The following is a 16,825-nucleotide window of genomic DNA, read 5'->3' on the forward strand; positions in this document are numbered from 1 at the left end:
AATTGTTATACGCCAATAAGCTACTGAACCGAGATATCCGTTCTATAAAATTTAAATGAACCACTTCAGCCGTGTTTTCTACTGATTTTTTAGCGGTATTTAGCAGTATTTCCTAAGCTTATCGGACGATTATGTTTTCTCTAAGGTTTCGACGGCGCACCTATTCCTAACGTACAAGACGTCCATTGCCAGTTCATAGAAACTCCTAACCTAGCCTTCATCGTTTGAGCCTCTCTAGTTTTGCTAAAAGAAGAACTCTGGATTTATTCTGATCGAATAGACAATCGCACAGTCATCTAATTCAAGATCCAGCGATCCAACGCGTATCCATGTCGGCTTGCAACATATAACAGACAACAAATAGATATACATATATATAAGCCTACTCCAAAGGTTTACACACGTTTAGTAAGTTCCTACATAGAAAAATTTCCCAATATCAACTCTTATCTTACACACCGAATGTAGGATATTGTAAATAATATATATAGTCTGTGACACTTATGTCCTTGTTTACATTGGCCGGATCGTGCGGTAGAATAGAATCGATACCTGTATACTGCCGACGCAGTGAAGATGCAGCTAATTTATTAGATTTGTTCCCTCGTAGCCGTATAGATGGACTTATGTATGGATATAGAAAAAGCCGGTATCCTTTCTTTCGCTTCTTGTTCCACAGATTGCCCTGTGTCTCTTAAACCTCACGCGAAGCACAACAGACCCGAACTAATCCACATTAAGCAACCTGATTACGTGGACCGGTTTGGCCAAATCAACAAGGTTACAGTTAGCCCATCCGATATAGCGCTGTGATTATATGCAGTGGATAGAGCGCTGCGTACCGAAATCGGGCAGGTCAACAAACAGGGGACGTCACCGCTTTTCAAAATAGGCTACATACATTAGAGTGCCGTTGGCTAAGCGGCGACAATATGCCGTGGTCAAACGTAAAAAAACGGTTAGCACCGCGTACGTGGTAGCATCGCCAGCGGATCGTTCGAAGCGCCAGATCGAACTTGTCCATTTCAATGGAGGCCGCTATTTACCAGTGGCTGTCAGCGGTCAAATGAGGCCGGCTAAAATAGCTTGAGAAGGCACAGCAGTGTACCTTTCGACCTAATCCATGCGGAAACTGTAGCAGTGGCCGCTGCCATTGACAACACAAATGTTGATAACAGTCCCTGTATCGTGGTTGTTTCTACTAAACATATAATTTTATAACTTACATATCGTGCTATAAAATCTAAATGTTCTAGTGAACATTCTTCTATGCAGACGGGTCCTGCCTGTCGAACAGAATCAGTACATGGAAAGATAATCAGCTCAATGGTTTTCTGCATTATTTTCTGCATTTTCTGCAACGCAGATCCGCTTCGGCAAAATCGTAAAAAAAAAAATATTTCCTTTTAATGAAAAGGGTTGGATCAATAACTGAACTTCAGCTGCACGAAGTGAGGTCGGCAAGTCAGGCCTCTGTAATTTCTTTCATAGCAACATGTTATTGTGATGCACCTGAGCCTTTTTAAACGAAAAGCTGATGGACAGCCATAGGACGTGCTCGGAAAGCGGCAAGCACAGCACCACAAATATCTGGTAGCGAATTAGACTGTTCATGACGATAATGGCAGCACCGGGTTCGCCTCGCCCATATCTCCCCAAACTACAATACGAAACCTAAAGAATCGAACGCTGACAGCATTTTTAGATACGTTCTGTACACTAACCTGCCATCTGCTTATATGCAGGGCAGCAGCAGGTACAATATTCTCTCGCGTTCTCTAATATATATGGATGCGAAGCTAGGCGCATCCAGAATGACAGTTAGCTTAGCTCCCCACCACAAATCCCCTCCAACAAACAGTGTACACCCATAGAGGAGGCTGCCTATCATGCTAGTGACGATTGTACGCTCCCTATCCCCAGCCCATTTCCAAAGCAAATATTTACTTTAGCCGATTTTAGTCCATTAGCTAGCTACTTGTCAGTGGCTGGCCACAGCTGCGTGCATTACCAATGCAAACTAGTGGAATATGAATATTTAGATCTTTATTATTATTATTATACTGTTACCATATCATTATGACGGTAATAGCTAATGACGATCTGGCTTTCCTACAATGAGATAGCGCTGCAATGGCGGATGGGGAGCAAAATGGGCCTAGCGTCTATCTGTTATGACAGCTATAGCTGCCGCTGTGAGCTGTGATTGGAGTAACTCTTTCAATTCTAAAAGCAAATCGAATTGATGGCTTTGAGATTTCTCGGGATGGTGGGGCCATTTAGGACGAGCTCCTAACAAGCCACCTCGATTTATGGGGGCGCCTCTGTCGCGCCATATTCAAACTCTCAGATGTAGCGACTTCAATCATTGTGCCAACGGCGGTAGCAATATGAACGAGGCGGTAAAAGTATCGTTACTGAGCAATTGATGAAATCCATTGATCTTTGGAAGATAGATTACAAAAAAATTTCGTACATATCATTTATACTAATTGTTATAACCATCGTCGCTATTACAATTCTCAGAACGCATTTCATCGATGTCCTGTCAGTCACTGTTGCTGAGTTGCCTTTTACGATAATGCGTTCAGCGTTGCGAAGACATTGCATAGACGTACACAGGTCGAACGTACACAGCATGAGTCCACGGTCGGTTGCTGTACGTACTGAGAAGTATGCTCATGAGTAGGGAAAGATATAGGAGAAAAATTGACATTAAGACCCCACACCACAACGCCGGGCGTACCATGGCGACAATCGTTCCTGTAAAGAACCTAACCAACAGATTTTAGGCTCGCTGGCCGAATGCTCATAGCATATTGGGCGGTTTAAACGCGGCTCGTCTGTAACATGCGACCCCAACGTTACTCACGAACGAGCGACCACAGTCATGCGTCTAAATAAAAGGTGTGACTAGAGATAACCTGCGAGCAGCCTCTCGACTATGTGATTAAAGGCCAAGAGAGGAAACCTGAAAGCGCCAACAGTCGTGCCTTTTTGCTTTTTTCTACCGAATGCTCTAGTAGGTTTAAGCAGAGCAGAAGTATAAAACGCGAAGTGCTAAAACGCTAGCGAATGAATTGGCGCAATTGATGTGTTTCTAGTATTTGATCCACGCGTGTAATACAATTAAGGTCAGACCTATTGAACCGGCTGGGAATCGGCCAAGCCGATCCGAATCGATACAAACGAAGAATAAAAACCGTCTACAACTAGCCGCTGGAGAAGATAACACCGACGCTTAGAACCTACGAATAGTACTTGTTGGCCTCAAAGCAGAAGAGGCAATCGACAACTAATAGCCCATGCGAAGCCGCCCTGTTTCACTCAGATCAGACTCGCGTCGCTACGCTATGACAATGGAGGGTAACTATACTTGCATGAGGTCGTAATAGTAGCTCGTGGGGTTCGGCCCGTACGTGCATACGTCTAGATGAAAAAATGGCGAAAACCGAATGTTCATATTTATCAACGGTCAAAATACAAGCTACAGGGATCCTGCAGGACGAAACTAAAATAATTTATAAAAGAATTAGAACAAATAAACCACTTCATTTCGACTATTTTCAAGGAATAAATCAACCAGCAGATATACTCGATACTAGCAGATATGATACGCGCCGTGTGTGCTTCTACTAGCACGATGGTTCAGCCAACTGCCACCGAGTATGTCCGCCAAGGCGGGGTAGTAAGCCGTGTTCACAATATCGGCATAGACTGCCGCAAACAAAATTGTGCTTACCGGTACTAACCGCCCAGTCGAGACGATAGCACACGCCGGCGAACGGGAAGCGGTGACCGAAGAAGAACGACACAACAAGAAGAAACAGGAGGGGCGCCCCTAAAGAAAGACGACCGAACGAAGCTGAAAACGACGAAAATGTAAAAATGCTGATAAATGTTTAGCAACAGCCTGCCATACTTTCAGACTCTACTCGTCCACCCAAGGCATAACGTAACAATAAGGCGACATCAGCTAAGCAAGATCTGAGCCTGGCTATGGTCTTCGATCCCGACAAATGCGTCCGCCGTGAACTGCCCAACAATAAGCTTGTGCCTAAAACGTGATAGCTTGCATACAGTTGGTCTATATTAGGTAATCTATGCGTTACACCAAGCTCATGCACGCATAATGGCAAAACAGCCACAGGTTTTTATATACTCAGAATAATATGCGTTTTTGTAACAGGGCCATTTGTATACTGCGCGTGCTCCTAATGATCATTTTGTTATAAGAGGCATTTAGGGAAATTAAGATCATATATATATATATATATATCTTATAGATTCAATTTCTTTCGTGTTCGAACAGCTGATATCACTATTGCGCTATCTGTCCGTATGATATCTATCTGTAATTTTATACGATGAATTTACAAGGAAACAGTATTAAATATATCAATTTCCTGATCCATTGCCTTTAGGATTCCCTCTCGGACCGATAAAAAGAACCTAAAGCCGAGAGTGGTAGCGAGTCATTTATAAGAAAACTGGAATCAACAACACGAGTGAATCGCGATTTACTGAAAGTTGGCAAAAAATTTTCACGCCTGGATCAGCAGGTCTGGACAGCATAGCGGGAATAATATTTATCGAAGTTACGGGATAACGGTTGAGGGATGGGGACATCCAACCGGAAAAACGTCGCTGAAATGTGCTAGATCAAATTTTAGAGTAAAAGTATATCAATAAGCGCAGAGCGAGTAACTGTGAAATCGTCGTTCCGGCCCGCTAACGGTAAAAGCAAGCCAGTTGGCCTATGGCCTGGGGGCAAGAACGGTAAGTCATATGCGCGCGGAGCCGCCGGTATCTGATCGTGCTCATCGACACTGACAGGATTTACGAAAGCTAGCACCGTAAAATCTCGCCCAATTCACTGCGTTTTATAAAAAAAAATGCATACACATTTCTATTATACGTATTCATGTACCACCAATGTTACGGATATGTGCATTGATTTTTTGGCCATTTACCGATATAAATTTGTCATCGTCTTTCGAATTGGTTCTGACCGCGTCTTAATACATTCTCTAAACGTGAACCAAACATGCATTTACGTAAGACTGACGACTCGTCCGAGCAGTACGACGGATAGGTTCCTCGGATCCCTCTTGCTGATCACGCCGAGCTAATCTGCATGTGAACGCACGCATAAATATTTGTATTCTAGCATGCTTGCGACACCTGTCAAGCAAGTGTTCAAATAAATGGGAATTCGCCATTTTCGGAATTCTTAGGCAGGATTTTCTGTTTAACGTGAACTGTATCTTTCAGCATTGCGTAAACGTGTTCGTTGATACGTATACACTAAAATTCGATAACCGGAAAAACAACGAGCTATTTCTGTACGAAAGCTGTGCCGTTATTGCACGTTTGTTCATGTCTGAGCGACGTAGAAAAATGTAGATAAACGCATCATTCTCTCGTTACTCGCCACCGTCACGCACCACCCACTCTCCGTCGTCCGCCACCACGCCACCAGCATAGCCAGCGCTAGCGTGTCTGGTGTAGTGGCGACAATGACGGCGGAAAGAAGCGAAAATTCGTACGACGCGGCAGCGCGATTCGCCAGAAAGTACGCAGAAAATACCCCCTCTCCAGATATTTGCTGTCTTTGCCAGCGGAACCAGATGTATCTTCTTTTCGTCGTTCGCCTCATATTTAAAAAGTTCTATATATAACATATAGATGTAGCAGCGTATGCGTTTGCGTTCGTTGAAGAAGACCTGTTTGCAGTTCAGTATTGCAGCACTGTCAAACCACTATTCCGTCCTATTACGCCGTGAACAGCATCAGCCACTGCTGTCACTTCTACATAGCATTTGATGGCTGAAGTACAACAGCAGCGACGGCGCTTATTATTTAATAAGTGCCGGCACAAACATTACTGGTAGTAATAGTAGTAGTGCTGCTGCTAACGTTGCTGCCATTGCTGGCCCTAAACATAGATGGCGACGATGATTCCGGTTGTACCGACGCAAGTATGCTGTGCAGTTTGTGGTCTGTGCTGTACCGCTAGCACTGCTACGGCAGACAAAAGGAGAGAATAATGCGTAGACAACAGGCAGTCACTCCTATGCTTAGACAGTCGACCCAGCGAACTTGTGGACAAACGGACGGGCGAGTGAACGGACAGCCGGCGAAAACGCTGCAAGGCCGTGGCCTTAAACTTCACTCAACGCAACCATCACTTTGCGCTGTTGCTGCTACTGCTGATAGTGTATGGATGCTATGTGCAGCGCTGTCAGGGGCGCAGCGTTAAACCGAATTTCTTTGCCTCCCCATTGCCATTTCCTCTTCTTGAATCTACTCGGTGGTGTTAGAGCTAAACCTTTTTGTCCTCTCTCGGCCGCTGTTGTTATTCTCGTTTCCGTTAGTGATATTGCTGTGGCTGTAACTGCCGCGCAAAGCACATTCTATTAGATTTCGCTTAAAAAGAGGCGACACAACAAGCTCGCAGTACCGCAGCACACAGCTGCTCTACGATGGAACAAAGGGCCTAGTAAGTTTAGCGGTAGGGGGTAGCAGGGCTGATGGTGGGAGCGTCAAATTAGGCACGATCGTGTCAACTACAACCGTCACGACAGAGTAGACAGAAGGAGAAACAGCCTAACAACTGGAATCGCCATGGATAACATTCCCATTTTCTATACAACTTGTTGTTACTACTTCTGCATAACTATAGCACACCGTTCAGAAAACAACTGATCGCCACCGGCGCCGGAAAGGTCGATCTTATTTTACCGCAAAACCAACTAAGGACAAAGAAAGGCAAACAACTATAGAAATCTGCGACAATATCAACTACAGTAAGCCTAGTAAACGATATAACAACTATACGACCTAATTAGGCCTCAGATATCTGATCTATCACAGAAATGATCATTGTATTTACGTATGTATATACATGAATTGTTTAACCACGTTTGCTTACACAAGTGTTCCCCTACAATCGGTAGGATAAGTTTGAATGAATTGAGAAAGCTACATGTATGAAATACGGCTACAAGGAGCCTTTACTATATGCTTAAAGATAATCAGAACTTTCTGATCGGAGGCGTTTTCGCATGAGTCACCCGAACGAACATTTACTTGCAGCCCGAAAGGAATTAACTGAGGCCCAGCGATACCTCGACAGAGAGAGAGTACGAAACAAGCATTTTCGTTTGCTACTTTCGGGCAATATTAATGCTTTCAGAGAGCCAACGAGTGAGCGGGAGATTGAAAAATTCACAATGACGTCAATTAAACAAATTCTGAGGGGAGAAAGCAGCGATAGTAGTACTAACATCGATCGACGTGTGTGCGTAAGTTGGGACGAAGCGTGGCGCGATTACGTCGCGTGGGGTGCGAGACGTTGTCAGTCTGGCACCAGACTTCACCAGCCGCTACATTCTCTCGATCAAAGAAACGCATAACTTTGCTTTTAGCTCCAGACGTCGCAGGAGAGCTAGAGGGCAACATAGCAACTTCTCGCAGTAATAAAGTATGGATGGACACAAGGAAGAAACTAAACATATGGGACTGCTAGCCTGTAAAAGCGAACAGCAAGAGCGCATGTTTGCCAAACAGAATTTATTATCATCAATTTGGAACGGGAAAAGGGTGGACGCATCTTTCGAGTTTCGACGTAATGGCGGCGGCGGCTGCCGCTGCGTCGGGTCTTTCTTTACGTTCGACACTTTCATTTTCTCAATCAGGTAGCATCACGTTCGATACTAAAAATGTTCGAGCGCTTGAGCCAGTCGTTGATCAGCTCGAGTTTGTTCAATTGTGTTCTAGATGAACACAAATACAGGACTAGATGGTACGCAATTTGCAATGGGTACAATTTACGTTCGACGCGGCGAAGATTTATTCGTGATGAATTTTGCGATAATCTGCTTCCCTTCACACTTTTGCCATTATTCAGACACAGGTCATTTGTCATTGATCTATGATACTTTCGTCTGCTACACTCAGCTTTCCACATCCAACGTTTAAAACAGGACAGTGACCTTCGCTCCTGGCATTCTAAAGTTACAGCAACGAAAGCCGTATCCTGACCCATTAGGCGTCAAGATTCGATCACATATAGCCACAAGACTTGGCAGACACACAAACACAGAAAACAATGAAAATAGAGCGACGTTTAGAAATCGACCCGAGCCAATTGTTTAACAATTACAGTTTCTAGAACGAAATCAGGTTGAGGAGTCGTCAGCAGTTGAAACTTAATGGCAACAGTAGCGGCAACCACGCAATAGCTAGCTTCACTTCAGCCATCCATAGGCTAGAAGGCCTGTGGTAAACTTTCATATTTACTATGAGCTCGAACTTGTCCCGCGTGCTGGCACATGTCCGTACCTTTGAAATATAGATTTGTGTATAGGCAATACGCTTACGTATGTAGCAACGTGGGAGAAAGCCAACTGGGGCTCGACCACTCGTGTCACTTGAACAGCGACGTACACACGTCAGCACAGAAACACGGTACACACGTCCATGGGGGAAAAGGAGAAAAACATAAAAAAACGAAGTCATGACAACAAAAAGAGCGATTACGTTACACGGCGACTTCTGCCTGACAAGAAAGATGAGGGCAGTCGTGGGACGGCGAGAACGAACACAATCCGATTGCCTCCGTTTTTCTTCCCATAAAATTGTTTACTATTCGTTCCGTACTTGCAATGTTGTTAAGTGCGTCTGCTGTTTTGTTGTTCCTGTCCATGCCGCTGTCGTTTTGTTGATATTAAACACACATGTCAATATTGAAGGATGCGACAGACATATCCGAAATGATCAAGTTAAATTTCTAGCATCCCGTTTGCGATAAAAATCAGACATGTCAGTTTAGTAAAAGGCCGATCGAAAAGCAATGGATGCTGAGACTGGCTCGTCTTGTAGCATTTCACCACGCAGGCGACACAATCGATCAATTCACCTAGCCTGCAAGGCCACTATTTTCGCTTTATATATATATATATATAAACGAGTTTCAATGTACACATGGTGTATGCTCCTCTGTGTTTGAATCGTACAATGGGCTCAGATACACAAACATAGAGACTCTATATCGTTCTAGTATAAAAGTAACAATTACTGTTATTTAGATATCTGATGTTATCCAGTAGATAAATATCAGTTTGGTGACTATTTTCTACGGTTTTAATGGGACCGGCTTACCCCTTGGCTCTTTCTGCTCAAACAGTCTAAATCCATCAGCGGCAGTGCCTTTATTAACGATAGGGTGAGAAGTTACTAATGGCGCCAAGTAACTTTTCGCCCGTCACCTAAGATACATCCTCGAATGGGCTGATAGTAAAAACAAATAGTCCAGTCATCACTGTACTTCAGATATATATTTTTTTGTCCAGTTGACCAGCTGGTATAATGCTCCTGAGCGATTGCTCCAACTGATTTCGAGGGAAAACAATTGAATTGTGGGTACGGACAGATGGTGACCTCAATCGTAACTAGCATATTCTCTATTTTGTGTATAATTTTATGCCATGACTTACCTCGTCTTGACTAAATATTAGCTATCCTTTGGACAAAAATCAGAGTTTAGTTAGTCCGGTCCGTTCACTGTTTACTGATCATACAATAGCCTGCTTTTCCTTGGCCGCCGTAGCAGCACTTACTGCTACTGTTGCTGCTGAGGACTAGTCTAATATCTAGGATATCCGAAGGCGCACAATAGGTTTATCATCCAAGTTATGGCACAACACACTGAAAGGTGACTGTGTAGTAATTATCTTTTTGCTCTGAACTTTACTTTTTTAAGCTTTTTGCTTTCGTGCTCATTTAACTTGTCACTTCTGCTTGTTTTCAAGCGAACTCGTTACAGCCCACTACTGAAGTTAACCCAACTTTTTTCTATGATGATACCACACTCCATTAATTGACAGAACTGATAATATCCGGAATTTGTATGCATTTAAATGACGAGGTCGTAATATACACAAATACACCGAACAGCCGCAAGCACTTTTTTCTTTTCGCAAGTTAGCACACAGCACAACTTCTCCGAACTGCACTTAATTCGCAAATTACGATAACTTTTCGGCAGCGCACAACAGCCGTTGCAGTAGTAGCGGTAGTCGTCGTTGAATCGATGATATCACCACTTGTAGAACTACGTTAATGCATATAGACGTGTGGTAGAAAGTAATAAATCCAATTCGAGATGACACACACTCCTTTCTTTTAGCGGCTTTAATAATAACAATAATTATATTACATCGATTTAGCCGTCACCGTAACAGAAGATCATGCGTTGCCTTTAGCAGTATGGTAATACCAGGACAGCTTTGCCGCTTCATACACCAAACACGGCATCATATATCCAAACTCTTTTTTGCTGATGTAAAATTATCACAACGAGGCTTTTGCTGTGAACGGCATTGGCTTCCAGTTGCCGTTCCTCTTAGGTCAGCGACCAAGGATCGCACTCTCTCTCTCTCGTTTGCCTTCCTTCGCTATTTCAAAGCTCAGGAGGTCACACTCGCGAGACTGCCGCTTAAGCGCGCACCGACACAGATCTCCCGTTTGGAGGTAAATCAACAACTGAAGCATGCCTTCTTGCGGACTGAGCTTTTTCACCGCAAGGGGTCGCGCCGATCGGGGAGCATTACCGAACGGTGATCCGTGGCGCCATCTGGCCAGGTTAGGGAGAAGCTATGTTGTGATGTATTGGCAGTTGCCGCCAATATTCGAATGTTGGGCGTGCCTTGAATAAAAAACGACAAACTCTATGCAGTGTTGGCATTATCTTAAGGGAAATGGGCATATAGCATAATCAAAAGAGAATACTAACGATGCGTCGTCCAACAAATCTGTTGAATATTTTATTTCGTGGGTTCGAAAATCATGATAGTAACGCAGTAGACCGTTCTAGTGACTCTAAGGTACTGAAATCGACGTTGCGTGTCGCGGATTGGCGCGTGAATTAGAAATTCAGGGTTTCTGATTTAAATAAACATGGGTGCATGTGAGCCGCAGCAAATTCATCATATCGAGCCAAATGAAATTGTTTTTTTACTACGACTGCTCTACCTCTCTCGTTTTTCGTAGTTTTCTTATTGCACAAAGTTAAATTTCGGCGGTTTGATAATGTAACAAACTGCCCGTCATGGTAGGTAAATGCTGAAATATCTAAAGTACAGTGAGGCTCTTATCCGAAGTAACGAGGAGAAGGAACGTCGTTGTTTGAACGATAAGCTTTTCGACAGTTTAACGAAATAAATACTTTTGGAACAAATCCATCATTTTGCAAAAACAGAAACGATCCCGTCGTCGTTCACCGAACCCAACACAAATATTCTGAGCTGTTTTGTCTTGCTAATAGACACCAGTATAGACACAGAACGTATGATGGCTAACTCCTAAAGATTAATGTGTAACACGTTGCCATAAAGCATTCAACAATAGGCAAATAACTAATTCATTTCGCACGAAGTATTTTGCTTGAATTTTAGCCGTACGAATTACCCTCAGATCATTTCTGGACGAGAAGATAAATCTAAAAGCAATTCGCTTGGTTTTCCATTATCGAAGCAAACCTGTATTTTCTATGACGCGGACGAGCGCCGACGTTAGCTCGGCTGTTGATTTGGGAGAGGCTTAGTATGATCGGCCGACCATTACGGAGATGTTGCGATAGAACGAGTTCTCATTGTTACCACGACAACAGGCCGAAGCTGAATCTGATAGCGACCTGCTAAACGCTTGTGTAATCATTGTTAGCAAGCATTTCTACCTAGTTGCACGGCAAAGCAACACTCCGGTGACGAGCGCTTGTAATATTATAAAACCTCGTTATATTCTAGGACGAGATTGATAGGGATTGTCCCCTAATCTAACAGACGGAAAAACTGTTTCATGAGTATTGAGGGTGTAGACTTTGAAGCTACGAGACCTCAACCCAGATTCATACAATTATTAGAAAGTGACGCTGTAATGAAAAACATACCGCGTGGTACGCTGTAACGTTATTGCGAATGCCACACCATCCCATTAGCGTTAAGAAACCGAACGAAAAAAAAGCAAGCGGCAAAAATTTGTGCGACAACTTAATAGTATATTAGCTAGTTCCAAGTGAAATGTTTCCATAACGCGTTTTTGTTTCATAACAGAAAGCCGCTTGCAAAGAGCTGATTCCCCTCAAACACGGAGCACGATAGTGGACTTTTTTAAATGGGAACAGGCGTTCCCACGATAGGCTCTGCAGCCAGTTCACCTTCGAAGCATTTCTAGCCGGAACGATTAGATTTCAGAAAAGGAAAAGATTGATAACATCAAAATCCTCAGGGATTCCTTCTTTTTTTTTTTTTTTTTTCGAGATAATCAACATGTTACCTTGCAACGTCCGACAAGAAGCTATTTCGGCCTATTCGAGCACAGCGATGTAGTCCAGCTGGGAAGTATACGTATTTCGATAACGGAATCACATACAAATTATCTACGCACACGAACACAAAGCAGCGTGATTCCGAAAACGCTGCTCATAGCAAAGAATCTCTGCGTGTACTTCTATGCCGAGTATACAAAGGTTCATGCCATCATACCCCTTCTAAGTTACCTATACCTCTCTCTTCTATACCATGAAGATCGAACGAAATGTTTAAATAGTTTGCATGAAATTAGCTGATTTGGAGTGGTCATCATTCTCAAAAGCCACACTGAACTGTACGGCTCAGATTGGCCACGCTATTAAACTAACCTATGAATCATGGAAGAACCTATCGAGTTGCTTTTAATATGGACTGCGTCAAATATCTGACAACGGAAACATTTTCAAATGTCTATGCCGTTCCTGGTTAACTTTTAACAAAGAATCTATCCACTGTCGTTGGTTAGGCCGAGCGTGATGGTGCACTTCACCGCGTGCTGCCGTCTAAAGTATTTTAACGTTCACCAAAAAAAGTAACGTCTACATACGAAGCCATGTTTGTTTTGCGGGTAGATAGATGTTTGGTACAATAACTAAATGTTTCAATCTAAGTAATGTCAGTAACGATCATCGAGCGCTTTTCTGTAATGGAACAGATTATTTCTAGATAGTTGTCGATGTATTCAGATGGCACGATAAAAGCCATGACATAGACTTTCGAAGCATTTATCCATCCATCAAAGTGATATTAGCGACCTGTATCAACCCACAAGCAATTTTTTCCACACTCAATAAAGTGACATCAGGGCTTTTTTCACTGCAAAATCTGTCGTTCATAACAATAAGATATTTTGTGCTAAATTTATCGAGCTTTTCTTATAGTAGCATGAGACATCGTTCCCTATTGTTAACGCAAAAAAAAAGCGTGTCGTTGCTCCAAACCATTGTTTAATTATCAATCTTTTCTGTTTGTTTGTTTGACGTATAGAACACTTCGATACGCATTGATATTACGCGTCAGTCCCGAAAGAGGAAAGCTATCGAATACAGTGATAACATTAATCCCATCATCAGCCAAAAGAAACTTAGACTGCACTGAGAACTATCGATTTTTTCAAAGTTCAGATACTTTTCTTTTTTCTTTTTTTTGTTTAAAATTAAAAGATCCACTGAATGGGGGCATCTTTTAGAGGGTGTTTTGCAGATTTTTAGAAAAATGGGTTGAAGTCGCAAAGGCCGTACTATATGAGGAGATGACCCATCGGCACAATGTGTTGCACCCTTTTCCGGTAGACTTCGCCATTCTCTAGGCAAATGCCGAAAACCGATTTTGTAATAATCTTGTGGTTTTTTAGTCCACACAAATATTGAACGTACGAAATAGCAAAAAAATCAATAACGTTAATGCAACATTTACGTCAAGGTAGTTTGTTTTATTTCACGCGTCTAGCGGATAACGACTTGCGGAGAAGCCACTGGCAAATTCGTATAGGTTACAAATGGAATATCTGCACATGCCCCGCTGAAGCTTGCGCCATTTATGCTATAAGCGTATCGCTCATATTAGACGCGCTGTTGCCATTGGGCCGTTATTGCAAATGTGTAAGGCTTTTCTGAAAAGCAACTGCGGCTAGCAGCTACAGCTTTCGCTTTTCACGTCCCCTGTCGTCAGTTTTGTTGTACTAACGAAGAGTAGAAGTTCACGATAGTAAGTTGATCTTCTCAGCTCAGTTCTGCCAAGGATGAAGTCGAAACATGGCATGAGGCTGGCTAGAACAATAGGTGAAAGCAAAATGGTAATGGTTTGAATTGTTGGGAGAACAAAGTCTCAAGGGAGACCGTAGCAGCCTGTTCAGATGGAAAATCATTCCGCTAAAGTATCCACAACAAGAAGCTGGTCGCTGAAGAGGTAGCAACAACATTTTCTTGCTGTCGGTACTGCTATCTTCGCAATACAGCAAACTTGCTACATTTTGGAGATGCTATGTTATATGTTATACATGCAACACGTAAGCATATTGCTCCCCCGCCATTTCCAAGGGCGTACTCTTTCCTCAGGTACAGGAAGGCTTTCGTCTAAATAGATAGGTAAAATAGAGCCCCGTATGGTTAAATACGGCAAGCAACGTCTGACCCGCTGATTCGTAGCGTTTTTTTTTCTAACAACGTTGAAAGTAAATGAAAATTTTCGTCTGTTGGGAGTCAAAAAAATTCGGTTCTTCCGCCTCAGCTTTCTTTTCGATCTTTTTCGAATTTCGAAGCGTTCAAGTTTAAGCGCCTTTTTCAAATCAACGTGACTGTGGTCTTTAATAGTTAGAGCTCTTTTTTTTTTTTTTTTTTAATATATATATATATATTTTTTTTTTATATATAAACAGGGAAACATTAGGTATCGCAAAGTATCGGCGGTTCCGCCGAATCGGCTGTGGTCTTTCAACTACAACTCGAATCAACTGAAAATATGCTTGTACAACCATTGTTTTTGTGGACAAAGCTTTTCGATTACATAAATTTTCTCCTCCGTCGCTGCAATCGTCATTGAGCCGTTCAAAAAGCTAAGCAAAATCAAATCGTTTAATTAACAAAAGACAAAGTCTTAAACTGATGACCATTTGTCCCTGCTTTTCCGATAAATTCAGATGCAATATATGTTGTGCTACACCGCCTATTTACAAAAGTAATTATCTTCTTTGTTTCTGATTTTGTCCTATGACATTTATTTCAATAGTAGTACGGTATGTGTGCGACTCTAGATTAGACCTACATCTAAATCTTCCGTTTTATAGATAAACTCTGCAATGACGACCTGAGACCGTTTCGAACTGCTCGTTTACACACATATACCTACTATACACAAAAGCGCACGTGAAGCGTTTTAACTACAGGGTCGCTGTAAAGCGGGTACGATTTAAAATCACAGAAAAAAAGTCAATTCTCGAGCAAATATGGGAACGTTTATCTTTTCGTTCAAGTAGTCGGTAGGTGGTAAGAACATGCTCAAATAGCTTCTAGTTCATAAATCTAGTTAGACAATTTTGCTTGATTATAAGAAGCGATTTTCCACGACATCGTCAGATACAGACAGGCCATTGTCAATCCAGCACCTGCAAGAGATGTTCCATAAGAGAGAGTACTTTTTTGACCTATCGATTAATAATGACAATAATATACGACATGCCACCAGGTCAAATCTTTATTAAAAGTTTTTTACTAAACAAATTTATCAATTATTAGTCACCATTATACTCGTGTTCTAATAATTTTTTGTAACGTTTTTCTCAAATCTCTAAGAACCCGAATCAATTTCTTAACGATCTATAATTTCTATAGCAGTTCTTTCAGAACGCCTGTTATTTATTTTATTTTATTATTGATTTAGTGAATTTAAACTACATGATATCACGCTTTTCGATTAGGAACGAAGGACACGATGTACCACAAGTGAAGAGTTCGCGATTCTTTTATAGAAATGTGATATGTCGGCGGCGTGTGCCTGGGGCAACGGCATGTATATACATACAGAAGATCGGTATCGGAGAACGTGACGAGCACGAGCGTTGGCTTTGATACAACGAATCGTATTATGAGACGACCAATCGTATAGAGCGGCCGCTGTGGTTTTGCCGATTACGTCCTGTGGAAAAAACAGTCCAGTCACATTGTTTTCAAATGAAATTTTGCTACGACGTTAGTAATAGCTGGCAGAATTGACCGCTACGTTACAACAGAACGGATCTATACGTCGCACTGATATGTTATTTGGTCAGCGCGTACGGTATGTGAATACATCGAAAGCAGATGTATCACTGTTTGTTCGACATCTACGATTCTTCAAAACGTACGATTTCTGAAACGCTTTTGAAAGACGTAGGCTGCGACTTCAGCAGCGTTAATGAACTGAAAACGTATACTTTCAAAGGGCATGCTGTTGTATACCATAAAGTGAGCCGGTTTCCTCAGATAGAAATATATTCCATCGCATATCATATACCGCATGTAGGTAAGCTTTCTGTATTGGAAAACGTCATTTACTGTTTGTTTATCTGCTGACTTAGTATCATTGCAAGTGATCTCATTATGCTGTCGACGAGTATGTAGCTCCTTTTCACATAGAAGTCTCGATTACGCTGTTTGGAAATAGTGTTTCGAATTGTGCTTGATAACGGACTATAATATTGCAGGGAAAGCTCAGTTTTGTCCAATTGCCATCCCTTCAGAATAATCTATACGGTAACGTGTTTTTTGTCTTGTTTTTTTTCAAGCGAGCTCGATGTTAAATTTGCACCACTAAGATACCAGTTCTTATCTTTAACATAAGTACTAGTAATTTCTCGTTCCTCAGACTGAATCGTTTTGATCGCGTTTGGAATGGCAATTTAACATTAATTGCAAGAATGTGTTTCGAAATTCAAATTTCGCCGATTTGATGTAAATAAAATGATCCGATGAGCA

At 42.1% G+C, this 16,825-nt stretch overlaps 1 protein-coding gene across 5 annotated transcripts in view; it reads right to left on the reverse strand.

Annotated features, from left to right (window-relative positions):
- The window catches only part of LOC111266806 (latrophilin Cirl), a 263,176-nt gene extending 252,632 nt beyond the window's left edge, over positions 1-10,544 (reverse strand). For 3 of the 5 annotated variants that reach the window (XM_086971117.1, XM_022844610.2, XM_086971130.1), the window contains exons 1-2: positions 9,501-10,544; positions 3,743-3,865 (exon numbers count right to left, since the gene is read on the reverse strand). The gene's annotated coding sequence lies outside the window, so the exon portion shown is untranslated. Of the gene's footprint in view, positions 1-3,742; positions 3,866-8,384; positions 8,626-9,500 lie in introns of those variants that run through there. The other 2 variants (XM_022844600.2, XM_022844624.2) reach the window with 2 other exon arrangements.
- Positions 10,545-16,825: the final 6,281 nt, after the last annotated feature.

The sequence above is a fragment of the Varroa jacobsoni genome, unplaced genomic scaffold (genome assembly GCF_002532875.2).
Source record: "Varroa jacobsoni isolate VJ856 unplaced genomic scaffold, vjacob_1.0 scaffold_120, whole genome shotgun sequence".
Taxonomy (NCBI): domain Eukaryota; kingdom Metazoa; phylum Arthropoda; class Arachnida; order Mesostigmata; family Varroidae; genus Varroa; species Varroa jacobsoni.